General features: G+C 48.3%; 1 protein-coding gene and 1 pseudogene across 3 annotated transcripts in view; one reads left to right on the top strand and one right to left on the bottom strand.

Annotated features, from left to right (window-relative positions):
* Positions 1 to 22,771, top strand: part of Actn1 (actinin, alpha 1) — a 94,936-nt gene that overhangs the window by 6,368 nt on the left and 65,797 nt on the right.
* Positions 11,662 to 12,194, bottom strand: Ndufaf2-ps1 (NADH:ubiquinone oxidoreductase complex assembly factor 2, pseudogene 1; annotated as a pseudogene).

The following is a 22,771-nucleotide window of genomic DNA, read 5'->3' as shown; positions in this document are numbered from 1 at the left end:
GATGATTACTGGAACCAGTTACAGGGTGTCAACTGAAAACCCTGGGTGCTCTGCCTTGTGGGTCATGACAACCGCAGTTTAGGTGGAGAAACTAGGGGTTGGGTGGCTGGGGGTTGGGTCTCATGTAGCCCAGGCTGACCTTGAATTTTCTGCTTATCTGAGAATGGCCTCCCGTCTCTACATCCTAAGGGCTGGGAGTACCGATGTGTAACAGCACACACTGTGGTGCTGGGTATTGAACTTGGTGTTTTCATACATGGTGAGCAAGCATTCTACCAACTGAGATATGTATCCGGCCCCTGTCTCTTTACTTTCCAAGAGAGATGCCTAAGTGAGTCTGCCCAGATAGGTCACTGGTCAGGTTCCTAAGGCTCACACCTCTTTGTACTCTTGGGGTCCTCCCAGCCAATCAGCACCATTGATCCACAGGCTGACATGCAGCCAAGAATTGCCTGTTCCAGTGGCCTTGCCTTTTCTCCTCTGGATATGGCCAGTGACCTCACATCGCTACAGGAGCAGTCCTGTGAGCTGGGCCCATTTACTGAGCAAGACTACTGTCAGGGCTAGATGTGGGGCGCATCCTCTTCTTCAGTGGTAGCACTTAGGAGACAGAGGCAGGTGCAATGTCTACCTGGTCTGTGTAGTTAGTTCCACGACATCCACACAGTGAGACCCTGTGGAGTAATAATATGTTGGCTGGTTCTACAGTTGCATGTGACAGTGAGGGGACAAAGAGTTCCTCAGACCTCTCAAGACCTTCTGTTGACTTGGGGTTATTTCACAATACTTTGGTGGGTGGAGCACTAGGAGTCCAGCCTACAGCAGGTATCCTGAGGGCCTGTGTGCATGTGTGTCCATCATGTTTCACACCTGGAGAACTGTCTGACCGTTTTAGGATCTCAAGGTCAGGGTGACAGTGGCTTTAGGAGCTGAGGCTGGTGGTCCCTTCCCCCTCTGTTGTTTCGCTGCTGTGCCGCTTATAAAATAGTCAGCATGCGTAGGAACATTAAGCAAAGATGGATGGATATATACAAATAAAACCCCAGGGGTGGACATGTTCTGGAATTAGACTGTGGTGGTGGTTGCCTGGCCTTGTGAATAGATTCAAAATGACTGGATTGCGCATTGCGAAAACGGTGACATTGATGTTGTGAGAATTCTGTCTCAATTGAAAAACCCAAGAAAAGACTAATAATATAAAGAAGAAGCTGACAGCTGGCTGTCATCCCACCTCCCCCCATGTGAGCACTGTCACAGGGGTTCAGATGGTATCTGCCGGCCTCATAACTTATCCTCACTTTGGTAACAGCGCTCCTGCACCCCTACCCCCCATTTCTTCTTGTTCACTCTCTACTCCTGGGCTGGGATTTGGAACCATGAGCTATGGTAGGAGTAGAGCTGAAGAGTCATCAGGAAGGGAAGCGAGTTGTCTGATTGGCCTCTTGGAAACTGCCTGAGAATATATGATACATAAACGCCAGAACAGGGCTGGGGAGGAAAGGTGGCTTTTCTTATCTTCCCAAGTCCCTACCTTGAGAGAGAGTCCTGGAGATGTTCAAATATAAACCCCGTTCGACTGTGGTCACTTCACACCTTCTGCGGTCCCCAGGGTCAGCAGGCAAGGGTGGCTTTCCTCAGGGTCCCAGGCAGCCATGGGCTGGGGAGGCAGCCCCCCCTCCTTGGGAAGTTGCCTAGCAATTGTGGGTAGGTGACTTAGCCCACTATAGAGGTGGGAGGAGAATAAAAGGCAGTGAGGATGGGAACTGGGTGTAGATGCGGAGGATGCTGTTCCCCTGGAAACTGCCTGCTTGGTCCTTGGCTACCGGGGGCCTCTCGTGGGGCTATGATTCGCTATCTATTGAGATGGATCAGAGTCTTCTTCAAGACTGTGTCCCAAAAGTTCCAGGGTGGAGGGACGCTTGCATGCCAGCCTGTAAGTCAGACACGCTTAGTCAAGGCCACCGTTAGCATCCACAACAGCAGAGGACAGAGGTCTTCCTAGAATGACCTGAATTTAGGGACACAAAGTAACATGCACTCTGGCCCACAGAGAAGAAAGGGTTGGACATGAAGACCCAGGTGTTCATTTTGGTTTGAAGTATTTCATGAGCCCAAGGTACTGAGAGGGAAATGTAAACCCCATTCACCTCCTGGGAAGGGAAGAGAAGATTCTTGAAGGTGGACTGGCCAGGATTGCTGTCTGTTTTGCATCAGTCAACCAACTTTATTAACAGTAAGTAAGTAAGTAAGTAAAAGGACCAACAGCTCACAGTGATTAAAGGTTAACTGACTGAGATGACCTCAGTCTGCATGCCTCTTCAAGGAAGGCACTGTTAGTCTACTTTGGTAGACCGGAAATTGAGATACAGAAGTAGCTTGCCCAGGAGCTGACCAGCTAATAAGCTGACTTATGAGCAAAGCTAAGCAGATTAGCTTCCGAGTTCTGATTTTTAGCCATCAGTAGACACACCCTCTGCTGTGAAGGGGCTTATGTTTTAACTGAGTCTTAAATGTGAGTGAATAATACCTCAGGGTGGTATGTAGTCAAGGGCTCATTCTGTGATTCATGGTTTGTCACATTTATACTCTTGTGTTAATCATGATGTGATTTCTTGCCTTTAATGGTGATGAGCAAACTTGTGAGGACTCATCTCCATGTTAGGGTAGAGAAAATGAGGTTCAGAAAAGTTAGGTGACATTAACCAAGGTCTGGACACAACTTGAATGTTTAGGGGGAGTTTGGGCCAAAGTCTTTGGAGGGTCTCTTAGCTTGACAGATCCTAGCTGACCAGACACTTCCAAAGTTGGGGGTGGGGAATGCCAGTGGGCACATTGTGCACCCCAAGCTGCTCTTGGCCCTGACTCCGGCTTTTGGGGAGTAGCTTCCTCTGCTTTGGGGTTCAGCAACTCTCCCTCCTTGCGGCTTCCTTCTCTCACCTGCCCTGTCCTTTGTTTATGGTCACCTGGGAAAGGGGGCACCAGACAGGCTTTGCCCCAGGCAGCAGGACTATTTTGATTACAGGTGTCCACACTTTAAGCCTTCAGAGTGAGGTTCAGAATGATATAGGGGAAAGCTGAGGCTTAGGCTGGTTTTGCCATGACAGGACTGGAGGTTTCTGGGCCAGGCTGAGGAAATAGCTCCTGCTGAAGGATAGTGCCATTTATTGAGCCCCAACATTGAACATCCTAGGCCTCAGAGGGTCTAAACCAGAGGCCCCAGCTGTTGGTTCTGGGTGGAAAGACAACCAGGTGGGAGAGTCCCTCTTTGCTTAACCTTGCTACTGCTGCACGGTGGTTGGAGCTTGTGGGGCTGTCTGGAGTGGGGTTGCAGGCCCTGGTCTGTGTTAACCAAGCCACGGCTTATAGGGCCCTGAAGACTTATTTTAGTTGTTTGAGACAGGTTTTTGCTCTGCAGCCCAGGCTGACCTGGAACTCACTGTGTAGCCCACTCTGGCCATAAACGCCCAACAATTCTGTTTCAGTCCCCTGAATGCTAGAATGATAGGCACGTTACAGGTATGAGCTACTATGCGCCTCTTTTGAAGAAAGATACTTTAGTATAGGCTTAAACACAAGGATAAAGGGAGAGAAAGGTGCTCAGAAGAAAGTACATCTGCAAGCACGACTGTGGGTTTCTCAAAGAGGAGTCTCAAAAAAAGACAGACGTCAAATATCGGTATGAGCTCTTCCAGGGAAAGTTGCCCCTTTTAAAGTCATCTGCAGAGGTGAATATGATGGGAGAAAGATGGTGTTGGGTCCCCCTTTTCAATCCTCTGTAGGTGAAAGCCACAGGAGACAGAACCTGGAGGTGAATGACCTCCTTCAGGCAAATCTCTTAGTGTATCTTGCCTTCCCTTGTAGGACATGAGACCCATTCCCTTTCGGATGGAAGTGTTGTGAGGGTCAGATCCTCTCTTCTCACGTCCCACATAGAGAGGCCAAACAGCTTATTTTGAGGGATGGAGAAAAAGTGGAACTTTTAATCCCTCTCAGCCCAGTGCTAGCCTAGGAAATGGGGCCCTGCCCTGCTCTGCCTTGTTGCCTGAATCATAGGCCCCTTTGTGTCTCGCTGGCTGCCAGCAGCCCCTCTGTTGTTTCTGGCTGAAGTCTTGACTCTGGGGGAGTGGTTCCCTTCAAACACCACAGACATCCTCCAGATAATACATAATGGCACCTTCCAGTCCAGTTCCCGATATTTCCAAAGGGCTTTTCTTTCCAGGAACCCAAAAGTGCTTTTCCAGACTCAGCTCTGGGAGCTGGGATGAGGAGGCACATGAATGTGTTTTCCTGGAGGCGGGAACTGGGCCCAGATCCCTGTTTCCTGCCCTCTGGGTTACTACGGACAGGACTGTCGGTATCTGTGCACATGGGGCCCTGAGCTCACTCACTCCCTTTTCTCTGGATCACCCCCACCCACCATGACCTTTAATGTATTGTTCTGTGGTTCTGGGAATGTAATCTAGCTAGGACTTTGTGCATCCTAGATCAGAATGACGCCCCCACTCTCATCTCCTTTTAAAATTTAAGTTAAGCAATGCGGGGCTGGTGAGGTGGCTTAGCAATAAAAAAATCTTGCTACTAATACTAAGCCTGACAGCCTGAGTCCAGTGCCTTGAACCCACATGAAAGAAGAAAAGAACCAGTTGCTGGGAGTTGTCCTTTGACCTCCACATATTTGCACAGGTGCATAAAACAAATTAAGGTATAATGGAATAAATTATTTTTCGAAGTTAAACAACAGTAATCTTAGACCCTGATTAAATATATTTGTAACTTTATCTTATCTGTGTTTGTACGTCAATACATATTTACTTATTTATTTCTTTTGTTTTGTGACAGGGCTGCTCTGTAGCCCTGGCTGTCCTGGGACTCACTCTGTAGACCAGGCTGGCCAGGAACTCAGAGATCCACCTGCCTCTGCTTGCCGAGTGCTGAGACTAAAGGTGTGCACCACCACGCCTGGTTTTCTATGTTTCTTTTGAAAATTAAGAACTATACCTTTGATGCTTGCTCTTGGGCCTGTCTACTGCCGCCCTACTGAGGCTGCTTGGCCCTGAGTGGTAGGGTCACTTTGGCACCCAGGAGTGCCTGATTGGGGAACCCTGCCCTGGGCCTTTCTCCATACAAGCCCCTGGTTGAAGAGCAGGTCCAACTTGGGGGTGTACCATCCTGGGCCTGTGACAGTGACTGTTCATGTGTCCCACTGAAGCAGATGTCTGTAGTACTGTGGGCTAACATTCTCGGTGTTTCCCAGATAGGCTTGCATTTAGGGCTCACCTGCAGCACTTGAGATGGAATGGCTGGCAGGGAAGTGAAGGTTCCTGGAAAGGCCTGAAAGGTTCAGGTGAGCACAGCAGGTGTTTCTAGAGTGTCTGCTTTTGAAGCTAGTTCTTAAAGAGCATGCTGGCTTTAGAGTTCTATTTTAAAGCAATGGCACATTTGAGTTGAGATCCAGGAGCACTCCTTTCTGGAATCCCATTGGCTTCCCTGGTGGTGTGAACCTGTATCCTGAGCGTGATGTTTTGTTAATAAGCATATGGTCATCTTAATCCTGTCCAGGCAGCTGGCATGTATCCGTGACCATTTTAACACTGGAGGTAATGGAGCTGGAGAGATGGCTCAGTGGTTAAGATAGCTCAGTAGTTAAGAGCTCTGACTGCTCTTCTAGAGGCCCTAAGTTCAATCCCCAGTACCCACACAGATGCTCACAATTGTCTGTAATTCCATTTCCCGGGGATCTGCCACCTTCACACAGACATACATGCAGGCAAAATACCAATACACATAAAATAAAATAGGTAGGTAGGTAGGTAGATAGATAGATAGACAGACAGACAGATAGGTAGGTAAGTAGATAGATGATAGGTAGATAGGTAGGTAGATAGATAGATGATAGATAGATAGGTAGATAGATAGATGATAGGTAGATAGGTAGGTAGGTAGATAGATGATAGGTAGGTAGGTAGATAGATAGATAGATAGATGAAAGGTAGGTAGATAGGTATATAGATAGATGATAGGTAGGTAGATAGATGATAGGTAGGTAGGTAGATAGATAGATGATAGATAGGTAGATAGATAGATGAAAGGTAGGTAGATAGATGATAGATAGGTAGGTAGATAGATAGATGATAGGTAGGTAGGTAGGTAGGTAGATAGATGATAGGTAGATAGATAGATAGATGATAGGTAGATAGATAGGTAGGTAGGTAGATAGATAGATGATAGATAGATAGGTAGGTAGGAAGGTAGATAGATGATAGGTAGGTAGATAGATAGATACTGGAGAGAAGCTCATAGCCCCCATTGCACACTGTTGAGGCTTTGCTCAGGTTTCATTGTTCCTTGCAGGTGGCAGGTAAAGCCAGGGCCCAGCTTCCTGCCTCTGTGGCAGCCTATCTCAGAAGTCAGTCTCAATGTTGTCATTTTTCCTAAGCCTGTTTTTTGGCATCTAACTCCCATGTCCTGCGGTTACCTGCTTCCATTGTCCTGCCTGCCATCCTAGGGCTTTGAGGTTAGGGTCTTGAGGACTTACACTTCCTTGTTATTGTCTTCCCAGAGTAGCATTTTTCTTTCTATCATGGCTGTCTGTCTGTCTATCTATCTATCTATCCATCCATCCATTCATTCATCATCTATCTATCCATCCATTCATCTGTCTATCCATCCATCCATCCATCCATCCATCCATCCATGCATGCATCATCCATCCATCCATCCATTCATCATCTATCTACCATCTATCCATCCATCCATCCATCCATGCATTATCTATTTACCTACCTACCTACCTACCTACCTACCTACCTACCTACCTACCTACCTATCTTTCTATCTTTTTGACTTGTTTGGGATAGAGTCTCATGTATGACCTTGAACTTGTGATCCTTTTTCTTCCATTTCTAAGTACTGGACTTACAGGTGAGTTCCACCAAGCCTGGTTTTCAGTGGTGATGGGGATTGAAACTAGGGTTCCAGAAGCTACTTGTACTCTGTGAAACAGACATTCCTGTCGGGGGCTTAGATGAACATAAGAGTTTTAGAAAACAGCAGAGATAGGGAGCCATGGTAAACCCCTGTTATTCAGTCCCAAGGACAGCTAGTGGGATGACAGCATGTCACCCCTGTCCCTGCCAGGCTTCTTTGCTCCCCCCTTATTCTCCCTGGCTGTCAGCCATGTAGCTGTTTCCTTGCCCAGTTGGCACCTGGGCTTCCAGGATGGGCTGGTGAGAAACTTGGAGGAGACAGATATGTTGGCGGACTTGCTATACTGTCTCAGAGCATCAGTGTGAAACTCTTGGCTCTGAGGACATTTGGAGGATCAGTGATCTGAGGTGCCTTGGTGTGGCAAGTGTGAGTCTTCAAAAGTCTCCCTGACAGGCGCTGTCCTGCTCCCTGATGACAAGGCACACAGAAGCTTGTGTGAAGGGGCTGTTTCCCAGCTCACTGTGTGCCTCTCGCCAGGTGTCTGGGTAGCAGGAAAATTCAGCAGGAAAGTCTTGTGTGTCAGGATCTGAGTGGCCAGTTCTACTCCAGCCATGAGGTTGTGTCCTGGGTTCAGGACAGAGGTCTGGTTGGTTCCTCAGATTCAGATGTAGCTTGGAACCATTCTCATCATTGGACTGGGTCAGAGCATTGGATGAGCTCAGACTCTGCTAGGCCTCCTGTTACTGTGCCCTTTGTGTTCAGTCACGAGGGTGCTGTTGATCACCTCTCAGCTTCCTTGAAGACAGTCCAGCTATGGTTTTCCTCTTAGCCACGTGCACACTCCAGATTTCTTTCTGGAGGGACTATCCATGCTGGCCCCTCCCCCACTGCTTTCTCCCTGGAGGTTGAATATTTGGCTGGGATCCCTGCCTCAGAAAGTCTTAAGGAGTTTCTGGTCCTTTTGTGTTTGCTTGGAGATCAAACTAAGGTCTCCATTTTCCTTCTTCTCTGGCTGGGCTAATGTTGAGTGCACTCCCTGAGGGTGGGCCTTAGCCTGCTGTCTTTAGCCACCTTTAGTACTTATTTTCTTAGGGTTTCTACTGCTGTGAAGAGACACCATGACCAGAAGTAACTTTCATACAGGACCTTTAATTTGGGCTGTTCAGAGGTTCAGTCCATTATCATCATGGCAGGAAACGTAGCAGCAGGCAGACACGGTGCTGGAGAAGGGGCTGAGAGTTCTGCATCTTCATCAGCAGGCAGCAGGTGCCACCCGTGGGCATGGCTTGAGCATAGGAGACCTCAAAGTCCACCCCTATGGTGACACACTTCTTCCAGCAAGGCCACATCTACTCCAACACCTCCCAATAGTGCCACTTCCTATAGGCCAAGCATTTAAACGCAAGAGTCTATGGGGCGATTCCTATTCAAACCACTATAGGTGTGGAACTAGATGGAACCTTGGGGCCAGGTCATGGTGTCTAGTAAAGCCTTGGTTCTCTTGCCACTTCCTTGTCAGGACTTTGGAGAGTGGCATTTGGGACCCTGTCCCTTTTGAAGAGCTGCTTGGCAGAGTCCTGTCCTGTTCCCTCAGCACAGGAGCACTGGTGATGTAAAGTTCCAAAGCCTCAGGAGACCCAGGGGTTTTTGTTGGTGCTGGACCAGCCATAGCTGAGCATGGCTTATAACCCAGGTTGGTTATAATCACAGAATGGTGGTCAGTGCTTCATGCCAGTGGTTAAGGTTAAGGTGGTGCTCAGGGTCATGGATTACCACGTGGGAATCATCTCCAAGGCCTGGACCTTGTTGGTGTTTGGTGTCTGCCTCCCTCCCTCCCTCCCTCCCTCCCCTTTTCTTTGTCTGTTTGTTTTGAGACAGGGTCTCAGCTGTGTAGCTCTGGCTGTGTAGTGAGCAGGCTGATCTCAAACGCAGAGAGGGTCGCCCACCTCTGCCTCTCAAGGGCTGGGACTAAGGGTGCACACCACTGTTCTTGACTTGTTGGTGGTGGACTTTTTCTTTTAAGGTGTGTTTTTATTTTTATTCATGTGTCTATGTGAGTGTGTGTACACTTGTGTTTGGGTTCCAACAGAGTCCAGAAGAGAGCATCAGATCCCTTGGAGCTGTAGTTACAGGTGGCTGTAAGCCGCCTAACATTGTGCCTGAGACTTGAACTCAAGTCCTCCGTAGAGCAGTAAATGCTCTTAACCACTGAGCCATCTCCCTAGCCATGTTGGTCCCTTATGAAGGGACGCTCAGCAGATTCAAGCTACTTCTTCGGGTGATTTTAAGATGAGCCACTGGGCTTCCCAGCCTGTCCCTGAAGCTAAGCCTTCTGCAGTCTTACTTGTGGGAACTTTCTGTACTCTCGGTCTTCAGGAGTTTCTCCTCACCTGAATGGTGAGCAGGGCCAGGTGGATAGAACCAAGTGAATGTCCTTCCCTTACCCAGAAGTCAGTGCTCCATGATGTAGGCTCAGCCTTCTTTGTCTTGACTCCGGAAATGCTTGGCTAGGGTGTGGCCTTGAGTGGGAAGCCAGTTGCCCCAGGATATCTGAGTGAGACTTTGGAGTTATCAGTGGTACCTTAGCTTCTGTCCCTTAGCCTGGCTGCTCCAGGCATGATCAAGGATGGGAGGTTCAAGGAGGAGTAGGGACTGTCTCTGCCTGTTGCAAGGTAGGCTGACATAATCAGCTCCAGGGTTGCCTTGGCCACCATCACCTGTGTGAGGGAGCTTTCTTGTCCTGTGAGCTCTGTGGGTTCAGTGGGTCCAAGAACCAGGCAAGACTTTTTGCGTGGAATCTAAGAAGAACTGGTGTCACAGTCGGCCTTGCCCCTCACTCATTCAAATTCAGAGCCTGCTCTCACCCTTCTTTCTCCAACACCTGTTTGAAGAAAGCAAATCACAGGATGCCAAGTCAGAAGGGACCTGGAAGGTTATGTGGATGAAGAAATGAGAGTGTCTAGCTGCAGTCTGACTTGGCCAGGGGCACTCTGCTATGATCTTATTCTGTGTGAGGCTGGCTTTGTCTTTACAGACACATGGGAAGGAACTGTCTTTTCCCATCCCTTCAAGTGGGCTCAAGAACCTGAGAGTGGACATGCCCAGCTCTGACACACTGTACTCTGAGGCAGATAAAGCTCTTTGGGCTTCTGGCCAGTATGTGGGGGGCCTAATTTCAAGTGAATTTTGCAAGTTAGAGGTAGTGATGGGCAGGTAAGCTTCTATACACTGATCATCCTGGACTGGCCCGTGAGTTTGCGTGTGAGCAGGGCTACAGGGACCCAGCAGCGTGGAGGGGGTGGTGATGGCGGTGGTAGTGACAGTCCTGGTGATTACAGCTCATACTCGACTCCCACATGCCTGGTCCTGTACTGAGTCCAGTTCCTGCACTCTAGGTGAATCATGGTAACCACCTTCTGGAGAAGTGGCGCTGCGATGTGCCTCAGCTCACACAACTCTTTGTGGGGGAGGCTAAACATGGTAAGGATTTCCTTGTTCAGAGCACATGGAGCTACCTGCTGTCCCAGCTGCCTTCCTTCTGGTGGTGATGTCTCAGCCCTGCCTGGAACATGGAGGCCCCTCAGAGATGGAGCTGAGTCTCTACTTCCCCAGGTCCCTGGAGATGCTCTTCTGAATTAATAGCACAGCACATTCCTAAGGAGCAAGGAGGTGGCCCTGCCTGATGTCCCACATGTATCAAGTGGTTGATATAGGGGTAGCCTGGGGTCATAGGAAGGCTTATTATCCCTCCACATTTCCTTGATTGGCTTTCAGCACCAAGGATGGTCTTGGAAGTGAGGTTCTGTTGGGCCAGCTTCTGTCAAGGCAACCCTCCTAGCACCCAGGAACTTGCTACTGGCCCTGCTGCTATAGGCAGCCCTGAGTAAAGTCCCTCCCTGGTCTGTAGGTATTCCAGGCCTCCACTCTTTGGAGCTGCTGTGGTCATGGTGATCCTCTGTTGCAGAGTCTCTGCTGACTGCTGCCAACTGTCTTGTTATATTCCCATAACAAAGTAGGGACACTTGGCTCTTTGGACAGGTGCCCAGATCAACTCTTTGAGAACTCACCTAGGCTGTCAGAGCAGACAGACCGCCACACTAGCTCTGTAAGACTAACACCCCCAGCACCTCCACTTAGTGAACAGAAAGTGGTAGGTGGCTCAGAAGCCACAACCCAGTGTTTAGCCTGGCCCACAGCATCCTGGGCCCGTGAGGGTCTCCCTAGGCTGTATGTGAAGCAGTCACCAAGCTTCTGGGAGCTTCTCCCTTTGTTACATTATAGCTGGGCTTGGGGCTGGGCCACTCATTGCAGAAAATCCCAGGGAGGTGAACACAGTGATATAAAGATAACCAGAAGCCAGACTGAGGCCGGCCCTCTAATGGCCCACCTCAGTGATTCCTTTCTTTCAAGTAAAGTTTCAGGTACCCACTGTCACCTGGACTGGTTGCAAGGGGCTGAGTGAGGGAGCCTGGTGGGTTGTATGCATCGTGGGGACCGAGGACCTGATGGTCCTCTGAGGTTATGATGAAGTTGAAAACTTAATTGCTGCTGACGATGACGATCTTGTTGCCTCTGCTGTCTCTCTCTTCCTCTTCTGAAGCCCATGCTGCCCTCCAGTGCACTGTGTGGCAGAGGACGACTTGGGATTTATTTATTTATTTTTTCAACTTTTAATCTCTTTATTTGTTAAAATAACGATATCCATATAGACCATATGATGTCACCACAGCACATTCACTGACTCTGTCTTTTGCTGTCTTCTGGCACCCAGGATCCTGGCTGGAAGGTTTTGCCAGTGCTGGTGGGAGCCACTGAGGGTTCTTCCTTCCCAAAATAGGGGGCAGAGGCTTGCCCTTTAATTTGAGTTGCAGTAGGTGAAGAGTTCTTCACTGGTTTCTTTACCGAGTTTATCTTTTTCATAAAAATCTTGACCTTTTATTTTAATTTCTTCTCTGTATTTTTCATTCTTTAGTATTTCCTCCATAGTAGGTGGAGTCTTTCTTTTTCTTCTTATCCACGTTTCCCACTCTGTTGGGATGTCTCCTGCTTCATAGTCTACCTCTCTTCTGTTTGTTGTTTCTACAATCCTTTTCTCTCGAATAGTCTGCCCTCTCCAGTTCTTGTACTCGGCAACGTAGTGGTATTTGTTCCCCAGATGGTCCGTGCCCACGTGCTCCCTTACCTCCCTGGACAAGGCGCTCCAAACAGCGCACCACACCCGCCACTAGCTCATGCTTGCGCGCAGCTCAAGGTCCTAGGGCTCTCCCACGACCGACTTGGGATTTCTGATTCTCCAGTCTCCACTAAGTGCTCGGAATCATAGGCATGGGACATCACACCTGGTTTAAGCTGTTTTGTGCACACCAGGCAAGCACACTGTCCGCTGAGCCACACTGCCAGCTCTTGCCGAGGGTTCCTCTCGAACCTCTGCATTGCCACTGTGTTATACTAGCCTACTGCAGTCAGTACAATGGTGTATTCTGTAGACTGTCCACCTGGGAGCAATAGGCTACAGTATCTAATCTGGGCGTACAGAAGGCCATAGGCTTAGCTTTGTGTGAGTCCTGTTCACACAATGACAAAAACCTCCCAACAGTGTAGGCTCAGAGGCATCCTCATTGTCCCGTAACCCAGAGCAGTAATAGTAACTTTAATATTGGGCAGTGTGGGTGCAAACCTGTTTCATAGCGTGTGGCTGGAGCTGTGTTCTCTTCTGTGTACAGAGAAGTTAACCCAGCAAATACTTTCCTCGTAGGAACCTATCCAAGGTCTCGTAGCCACCATTTCATACCTGGGGAAGCTGAGGTCCAGAGGGGTATGGTGACTGTTGTGTAGCTGGTAAATGACAGAGCTAGGATCCGACACCAAGGACCATGATTCTTTCTCTCTTGTTTTTGTTTGCTGAGAGAGGGTCCTGTTCTGTAACTCACTGTGGCCTGTAGCTTACTGCATACACTAGACGTCAATCTTAGAACATTCTGTCTTGGCAGCAGAGATTACACGTGTGAGCCACCCCATCTGGCTAAGGCCATGGCTCCTCTGCAGAGGCCTCTGTGTGATCTTTGTGTCTGTGCTCCAAGCTGGCGTTGCACCTGGGATCCAGTGAGCTCTCAGAAGAGCTGTAAGGTTTGGAGCCCCAACCCTTGAAGAAAAGCGGCTTCTTTGTTGGAGGAAATGCTGTATGGTACCCACTGGGAATGGGAGGCTCCTCAAAGTTCCTCTCCTGACTCCCTGTAGTCACTGTTGGGGTTGAGGGATAAATTCAAGTTTAGGTGGAGTAGATGGGAGTCCAGAAGGCTCCCCCTCTGCTCCCGAGTTGGAAAGAGAAGGCTCTCTGTTCTTTTTTTTTTTTTTTTTATTACTTTTGGCACATCAGCATGGCTCGCTGTCACAAATGCCACCAGCCAGTTCATTCCTACATCGAGTGTAGATAGCAAATACTTTAGAATTTAAAGACAGTGTCATCTCCTTGGAGGCTGATTCTGACTCCTGCTCTTACCCATGATGCCTGTGTGTTGCATGCATGATGCAGAACTTACAGGAAATTTTCATTCAGGCACAGAAGAAGTCATGCAAATTAGCTTCAGATCGTGCCTGGACAATTCACTGTGCAGCTCGTGCACTGAGATCTGCATGCTCTTGTGACCTGCTGGGAGTGACTGGAGTAGAAAGGCTAAGGAGAGGAGATGCCATCTTAGTACAAATGAGCATCCACCCTCTCCTCATGCAGGCAGTTACCAACGGGTTTGAACTAACAGCATGCATCATTGACTGAGTGCCATGACCGTGTATGAAGTGGGTGGTTAGCAGGTACATGCAATTCTTACACTTGAAAGTTAGGAAGGAGAGCATTCTAGCCAGCTACATCTAGTTCTTCTGCTCAACCCACGTTTGTTGTGGCTTAGTTATTTATTTTAACTTAACATTGTTTCTTTTGTTTGTGACATGGTACGTGTGTGTGGTCAGAGGGCAACTTGTAGGAGTTGGTTCTCACCTTATACTGTGGGTCCTGGGGATTGAACTCAGGTCTTTGGGATTGGTAGCAGACATCTTTATCTGCTGAGACATATCCTCAGCCCAAACTTTTATCCGGCCACCCTTCTGTGTAGTCCTGGAATTCTTTAGAGATCTGTCTGCCTCTGCCTCCTGAGTGCTGGGATTAAAGGCATGCGCCACCACTGCCTGACATCTGTATTTAACAGATGTGCTGTGTGTCAGTTCACAACCAGGACACAGCCTGAGATCTGAGTCTTTTGGTGATCAATACTGAGCAATAAGCATTTTCTGTTCTGTTAGAGTCTTACAGGACCACAGGCACCATTGTTCCATCTGGTGATTATGAGGCACCTATCTCCCTTAAGCCTTTGTTACATCCAGATAATAGCCAGGCGTGTGATCTCTGCCAATGAGGCGACAAGTGGGTGAGAGTTCCATGCTGGCATATCCTAAGGACTCAGAGGTCAGCCCCTGCTCTACCTGCAGGAGACAGGTAAAGTGACACTGAGCTAAAAATCCACAGGTAAGGAAGTAGTAATACTTGATGTCAAAATCCAACCTGGAGGACGGGTGATGAAGTTCAGTGGGGGAGCATTTGCTGAATATGCTTGAGGTCCTAGGTTCTGCGTGTGTGTGTGTGTGTGTGTGTGTGTGTGTGTGTGTGTGTGTGTGTGTGTGTGTGTGCGCGCGCGCGCGCGCGCGCGCGCGCGCATGGCACACATATACGAAAAAACAGAGCATGGTAGGCATGGTTCTGCAGACCTATGACTCCAGGATCAGGGGGCTGAGACAGGAGGATCACTACATGTTTGAGTCCAGCCTTGACAATACAGAGATCTGGAATAAGACCCTGTGCCGATCCTCTCCTGCCCCAAGAAAAGAGAAGAGAAGAAGAGGAGAAGGAAGAGGGAGAGAGAGCAAGTCAGGCAAATGTGTTGGAGAAGTAGGGTGTGTGGAGATGGGCAGAGTTTAACCAAGGGCAGGAAAGCTCTGGGGACAAAGGGCCAAGTGAGTGTGAAGGAGTGGGCTGGAATACAAGAGTTGGGGGGATTGGGTAGCCCTGGGTGAGCCCTGGTGAGTCAGTAGAGAGATAAGCTTTGGCCATCTATGGGGAAGTAGCAGTTACTAGGCTTGTTCTGGGATCTTTGAAGCACACAGCCATCCAACTTGTGTGCTACATGTTAGGGCCACGGATTGATCTCATGTACAGAAGCTCACGTGTGGGGCAGGGTGGAGACTCACATCATAGGGATATTTAGTGGAAGCTGAGTTGGTTTGAGGCCACAGGCTGTCGTTTAGATGAGAGGGGCTGCGTGGGGGTGGGCCGAAGCAGAAATAGGTCTCTGTGGGAGCTGTGCGGGGACGCAGGCTAGCTCTGAGTCGGGTATCTAATAGTGCTCTCTAGCCAGAGGGACTAAATGGATACGGTGGGATTGACGTGCTCTTGAATGCGCTTGGCTGGACTCTGTCCTGCAGCTGGGTGGGGCTTGTGCGGGGAGAGGGCTCTGTGATGCCTGGCGTCAAGGCCCTTTACTGTATGTTCTAAGAATTCAGACTGACTGTGGGCATAGGCACTCTGAGGAAGGCTGTGGAGGAGGCACTGGCATGTTGCCATGGGAACTCTCTTTGCTGTGGGTTTCTACTTGCAAGGATGCCCTAGAAGGGAGTGAGCTCATCCTACCTGCAAGGTGATGAGTCAGCCCCGCCTGGGCTGCCAGATGGGAGCTTGAACTGCAGACCCCTGCCCCTGCCTGCTCTATAGGCCACGCAAATACCCTGCCCGGGATGTCCACTTTTGTCACCAGACGGTGAAAGTGACTGCCGTCATTCATTCATTCATTCATACTAAAATTCTGAGTCCAGGTAGTCTCCGGTCACCTCAGCCAAACCTTAGGCCTCTGTGCATAGAAGATATCTGCTAACCCCTTAGCTGAAGTGGACTGGGCCCCAGCCACAGTTGTTTACAGCCAGAGGCTGGGTGACTACAGAAAATGGGGGCAGGAGTACAGGGCTCAATTTTTTTAATAAATGGAGTCTATGGGAGGACACGGCAGGTACTGAGTAGCTTTTTTAGGGGTGAATAGAGTGTCCAGGGGGTTAGGTGGTGCTGCTCTATCTGATGGAAGGAAGCTAGAGTTTTCTGACAGTTTTAGGTACCCAGAGGTCCAGGGGTTCTGGTTCCTTCATGGATAACTCATCCGACATGCACCGAGTCATGAGAGAGTCAACCATCAGACGGGGATAGATTGTGGGAATCTGGAAGACCGTGATTTGAGAAAGCCAGACCCTTGTACCATTGCCATTGGGGGCTGTCATGGTCCTCGCACGGAAAAGTCGTGCTCTCCTGGCTCTTGATCTGGTGGCGTTACCCACACGTCCACCCCCCCCCCCATCCCCCACCCCCGTTTGAGAAGATAAATGACTTCAACAGGAAAAGGACTGTCTAGCCCTTTCACCTAAACAAAACCACTTATGTTTCCAGAAATCTTTCGGTGATTTAATCTTCCCCGGAGTATTTGGATAGCAGTAATCATAGTGTATATAAAATTTAGCTTGGCTTTTGTATTTTCCTATTTGGCATTTTACCAAAAACATTTTTTTTTTTAAACAGAACTTTGCAGCCTCTGTATTTCTCCCCCAGGGAAAGTGAGATCCAGGAATAGAGGTTGTTTTCATAGACGTGTACTTATTTGTAGATTTCCTGTCTCTTTCCCCCAAAGCATTAGAGGTAGGCATATGCAAAAGCTTCTGCATAGCCAGGCCTCAGCGTCAGAGGACCCAGAGCGTTGGTAGGTTAGGGTGAGGCCTCTGAGAATCAGTTAGTTGGAAATCATTGAGGAAGAAGTCAGTTCAGGAGACTAGAGAGGTGGCTCAGCAGTTACGAGCGTGCACGGCTCTTTGAGAAGATCCAAGTTTGATCCCCAGTTCCCACCACAGCAGTTGCCAGCTAACTCCAGGGAGAAGCTGACACTACTGGCTCTTTGGGCACCTGCACTTACTTTTGCATGTGTGCCCCATACGCCGTGTGCACTAATTTGAAAAAGATAAGAGGTCAGTTTCCTTGTAGTTTCAGAACTCTGAGAGGTTGAGTTCCAGACTAACCTGGTCTCAAAACCATTTTAAAAAGGGTAGTGGTTGTTAGCTAAGAGATGGCTCAGTGGGTAAAGACACCATGTGCTTCCAAAGCCCAAGGAATTGAGTTCAATCCCCAGGGCTTATACGATGGAAGGAGAGAACTCATTCCCACACGCTGTCCTCTACCCTCCACTGCATGCCATGGTGCAGCAATGGCTCAGTGGTTTAGGTCACTTGCTGCTCTTCTAGAGAACCTGAGTTTAGTTCCCAGCACCCACATGGTGGCTCATAATCATCTGGAACTCCAGTTCTGGAGGAGATAGCTAATAGCATCTTCTGACCTCCTTGGGTACCAGCTACACGCGGTGCGTATACATATATATATAGGCGGACACATTCCTACACATAAATGAGTCTAAAATTTGTTTTTTTTTATCCCCAAAGGGAAGAAGGTTGGAGAGATGGCTAGGTGGGTAAGAGTGCTTGCTGTGCAAGCAGGAGGATCTGTGTTCAAATCCCCAGCGGAGAGCTGGGTATGGTCGCATACTCCTGTAACAACTGCACTATAAGCCTACGGAGACAGGAAGATCTCGTGGGAGGCTTGATGAGAGACCGTCTTAAAGAGAAGGCAGAGAGTGAGTGATAGGACAGGCACCCAGTGTCCTCTGGCCTTTGCACACGGATGTGTGGGTGCTCATGTGCACGTGCACACAGACATGCACTAAGTACATAAGAGCAAAACCAAAGCACAGGAACACAATTGTTTTGTCAACTATACCTCAAGGAAAAAGCTGGAAGGATAAAATAAAGAAATAATATGGGAGTGGGGGTTACGCATGCCCTAGGGTGTGTGTGTGTGTGTGTGTGTGTGTGTGTGTGTGTGTGTGTGTATGGGGGGGGTGTGGAGATCAGAGGACAACTTCGTGGTGTTGGTTCTTTTTTTTTTACCTTTGTGTCTACCCCAGGAATCGAATTCTTGTGTAGCAAGTACCTTTACCTGCTGAGCCGTCTCACCAGCCTGATTGATTTTGAGACAGGGCTTCAGTATGTAGCTCTGGCTGTCCTAAGACTCACAGAGATTCTCCTGCCTCTGCCCCTCAAGTGCTGAGATTAAGGGTGCATAGTCCTGCCCCAGTCTTCACTCTGTTTCCGAGGCCTCCCTCAGACTCCTTACATGAGCTTAAGCAGGCGGCACTCTGTATAGCTTGTTTCACTAAAAGCAGTGGGTTCTATAAGTCAGCATCAGTCTCTGTTTTGACCCCTTTGGCCTCCAAAACAGGAGGGAAACTGGAATAAACTGCTTGTCTCCCAGTATGAGGAAGTCTATGGGCTCATTCGTTTATGAGCGCTAACCAGCAAGGTCATGAGCAGTTAGGAGAGAGGTCCACTGGACGTGCGGTCAGTAGTTCATGGAACACACAGAAACCTCTTCTGTATTCTTGGTTTTCAAATGAACTCAGAGTAGAAGTCAAGGCTTGGTGTTAAATTGCACTTGTCTCAAGGTGTTGCTATGGGAAGTGGAGGTCATGAAATCCAGTGATGCTGTTTCTTGAAGCCTAACCTGGGAGAACACAGGTCCTTAGATGCTTCACAGTGTTTCCTGAAGGCTCCAGGGACAGTCCATGGTGCCCCAGCTTGGAGTCCACAGGTTTTCTGAGGCCTTTACTATGAAGAGAATGTTTGCTTTGCCTGCTGGGTACTGCAGCTTCTATTTCGTTATGAACATGAGAACATGGCCACTCTGCCTTTGCAGCATGCTGAGAGGAAGCCAGAGTTGTCTCTGGCAGGCTGTTTTGCATCTTGCAGGTACGGCCTCCTCACACAGCAGGGTAGAGGTACTTCAGGGAAGAAACCATGTGATCACTTGGGCTGGGCATGTCACCTTTGCCTGCCATCTTAGGTCCCAGCTGACACTGTCTAATAATGTCGCCATGGTGGCATTTTGTTTTTTCTTTACTGCTTTTGGTTATTATAGACAGTGACTTTTCATTTCTTGGTATTCTCAGGAGAGCTGTGTACATTGATGGGAGGTAATATGATCTGTGTGTGTGTGTATGTGTGTGTGTGTGTGTGTGTGTGTGTGTGTGTCTGTCTGTCTGTCTGTCTGTCTGTCTTGTATAGTTAATGTTGGTCTTGAATTTTAATCCCCCTGTCTCAGGCTCCTGAATGCTAAAGGCAGGAGATGAAGCAGAGAACATGGAGGAACACTAGCTTGCCTCCATGCTCACATTTTTTTTTTTTTTTTTTTTTGGTTCTTTTTTTCGGAGCTGGGGACCGAACCCAGGGCCTTGTGCTTCCTAGGTAAGCGCTCTACCACTGAGCTAAATCCCCAGCCCCCCATGCTCACATTTTTAACAACCCAGGCTGACCTTTCTAGGGAATGGTATCACCCTCAGTGGGCTGGGCCCTCCCACATCAGTTAGTAATCAGGAAATCCCCCAGAGACCTGCCCACAGAGCAGTTCCTCAGTGGAAGTTCCATCTTTCCAAGTATGTCAAGTTGACAGCCAAAGTTAGCCATTACAGCCTGGAAACAAGACAATAAAGATTACTATAGTTCTACCATCCCAAGAGCATTGGTGAACTTACTGCCTATGGCAGGCAGACCTTTGCCCACTGTCAGGGGGTGGGAAAACTTTTTTTTAAAGACAGGGTTTGTCTGTGTAGCCCTTGGCTGTCCTGGAATTCAATGTGTAGATCAGGCTGGCCTTGAACTCAGAAATTCACCTGCCTCTGCCTCCCAAGTTCTGGGATTAAAGGTGTGCACCACCACTGCCCAGCATCTTAAACTATCTCATCCATGAACCTTGGGCTTACGTTGGCAGGTTCTGAAGGCCATATTAATTGTTTGGTGCTACGTGGAATGTGGTTCAGGAAATTCTCGGTGTTGAGAGATTAAACCACCAGTGCTTGTTTCTCCTTAGTAACTTCTGCAATAGCAGGAATAGCAGGTGAGACATTAAGGGGTCGAGATCTGGGTGGTGGACAGGGGCCAGCAAGCTTTGGCAAGGATTATTCAAGCATGGAATTTGTGTCCAAGAGTATTGTGCCTAGATCTGGACACTGACCATATCCCCTAAGTTTCTGCCTGTTGGAGAGGCTTGTCTGAACAGGCAAGGTGTTTGGTAACATTGGAGGGAAGTGTGAGGGAGTCTGAGCCTGCTTTCTCACTTCCCTTCCTCACTTCTCTGAGCTAACCACACCATGACTCAGGTGCATACTACCCTCCACTCCCCCAACTTCAAGAGGAAGCTCCTAGGTTGAGGACCTCTTCTGTGCTGGCAGGATGCCTGGCTCAGTTCTTGATCTCCTAACCCAGAACATTACTTTTCGTCAGTCTACTGTTACCTTAGCCATTATCTTCTGTGTTCCCCAGGATTTGGGACAAGGAGGAATTGGTTACTGGAAGAATTGTTTATCCTCAAATTGGGAATAAGGCCTTGTCTTGATTTGCTCTAGGAATCGACAAAACACAGGACTGGAGAGATGGCTTAGAGGAGTGAGTCTCAACCTATGGTTTGCAACCACTTTCAGGTTGGGTCAAGCAACCTTTTCACAAAGATGGCTTAGGATCATTGGGAATAATCTAGCAATGAAAATAATTTTATGGTTCAGGGTCATCACAACATAAGGAACTGTTAAACAGCAGCATTAAGAAGGTTAAGAACCACTGGCTTAGTGCTTAAGAGACCATATCATGTGTCCCCTTCACAGCCTTGAGGTAAAAAGAGCAGGAGAGCTGGCCCTGCCCCTCACTGGCTTTAGCACTCCAGAGAGTTGAGCCTGCACTTTGCCTAGGCAACACAGTAGAGTTGGCCCTGATGGTGAAAGCACAGGTGAGCCAGCCCCTCACAGGGTGTAGCACTTAGGAGAGTAGGCTCCAGGCCTTGACTGGGCAGCACAGTAGAGCTGGTTCTGGAGGCATGCATGTGGGTGATCCAACCCTAAGGGCATGAGAGCCAGGGATCTGACCCTGCCTCCTGCCAATGGTGGCCTAGGATGGCCTAGCAGGAGAGCTTGTGATGGAGATGCAGGAGAGCTGACAGACCGACCAGCTCAACTACCACCCAGTTCCAGATCCAGGGCTTTGAGTTGGCCCACCCCAAAATCTACATCATCTGTGAGCAGTTGGGGCATGTAAAAGGGCCAGTCCTGCTGATCCAAAGCTGCAGGATCTCCATGACACAGGGCAATAACAGGATAACAGGGAGGAGTCCTGATGAGGATCCAATATTGATGGAGTCACAGAAGCCAGAGACCTTGAATCAGAACAGTGACTCATTGCAGTAAACATTTGCAAGTGAAGTTGTGTGAACAGAGGGGTATACTGTGGGACACACTGTGACGTACTATAGTTTCCACTATCAGATGTTTTCTATACTTTGTTTTGCTTTATTTTGTCTGTTTGTGTGTATGTGTTTTATTTTGGGGGATGGAGGGCAGATAGGAGGGGACGGGGTATAAATGTAACTTTTATATGCCAGATGTAATTGTCATCTTGGAGGCTCACTGCTGAATAAGCTCACCCTTTGTAGTTCTTTCTGAACTCTGGCTGGCTGGTTCAACTCAGCTGTTCCGGCTCAAACTCCTCTCCAAGTTGACTGATTCGAACTGGCTTCTCTCTCAGCTTCTGACTAAATTGTTCTGCTTGGCCCCAACTAACTTCCAAACTAACTTTGGCAATTTGTTCTAATCTTCTGTTCCTTCTTATTCTCTGTCTTCAATGGCCTCTGCTGACCTGCACTTCACAAACTGTACGAACTGAACAGAACTCACAGATGAACTCAGCTGAACTCAGCTGTGGCTGCATGAACTGCACTGACTTAACCGATTCAACTTCTGCTCTCTGTGCTGCTCTTAAGTAGCCTCTCTTGTCTGTTCTCATGAGAGTTGGCTGTATCCCTTCTCTGACAATTCTGTCAAACATTTCTCTGATTTGTCACTTCGTCCCTCAATTAGACATTAGTTTCAAACATGGCTGTTTCCTTCTACAAATTAACTTTATCTTCATTGTTTGGGATTAAAGCTACTAAGGATATGTCTGATTCCAGCCAGAGGGATTAAAGATATGTCATTCCAGCAGATCACCCAGACCTGGAAGATCTTTGGATGTGATCCCTTGCCAGAACGGCAATATTGCTGGATTAAAATACAGTGTACAACTGGGAGATGAGTGGTATTGGGCTCCATGATTGAAACTCAAAAAGAATCAATAAAAAGTTTTTTAAAAAACCACATAGAGTTCTTGTGGAGGACCTGAGTTTGACTCCTATTACCCATAATGGGTATCTCAACATTGCCTGTAGCTCCAGGTCCAGGGGATCTCATATTTGGCCCTTGTGGATACCTACACTCAGTTGATCACACACACAGATAAATGTATATTCTTGTAATTTTAAAAAATAATAAAAAAATGTTTAAGTCCACTTAGATGGCATCAAATGCCAACATTGGTGTATATGCTGGCGCTCAGTGTTGTATACACAGCAGTGACTCACTTGGGTGGCTGAGGCTTGTTCAGTGAACAGGCACTGAAACCCAGGTCCCTGTCATCTGACTCTATTCATAGAGTAGAATGGGTTCTGAGCTGGGACTGTCACAAGGTCTACAAGTGTCCCTTGAAGGAGGAAGAGAGAAATACACGAATGATAGTGTTTTACCATTCTCCAAACCCCTGTGCCACATGTGAAACTGTTGCTCTCTAGAGATGGATGTAGAAGATGCTTAATGTCCTGTGTCCTAATGCTAACCATGTGACACACATTCCAGAACTG

The sequence above is a fragment of the Rattus norvegicus genome, chromosome 6 (assembly GCF_021556685.1).
Source record: "Rattus norvegicus strain SHRSP/BbbUtx chromosome 6, alternate assembly SHRSP_T2T, whole genome shotgun sequence".
In the NCBI taxonomy this organism is placed as follows: Eukaryota; Metazoa; Chordata; class Mammalia; order Rodentia; family Muridae; genus Rattus; species Rattus norvegicus.
The sequence above is the reverse complement of the archived record's forward strand: the minus strand, read 5'-3'. Positions and strand labels throughout refer to the sequence as shown.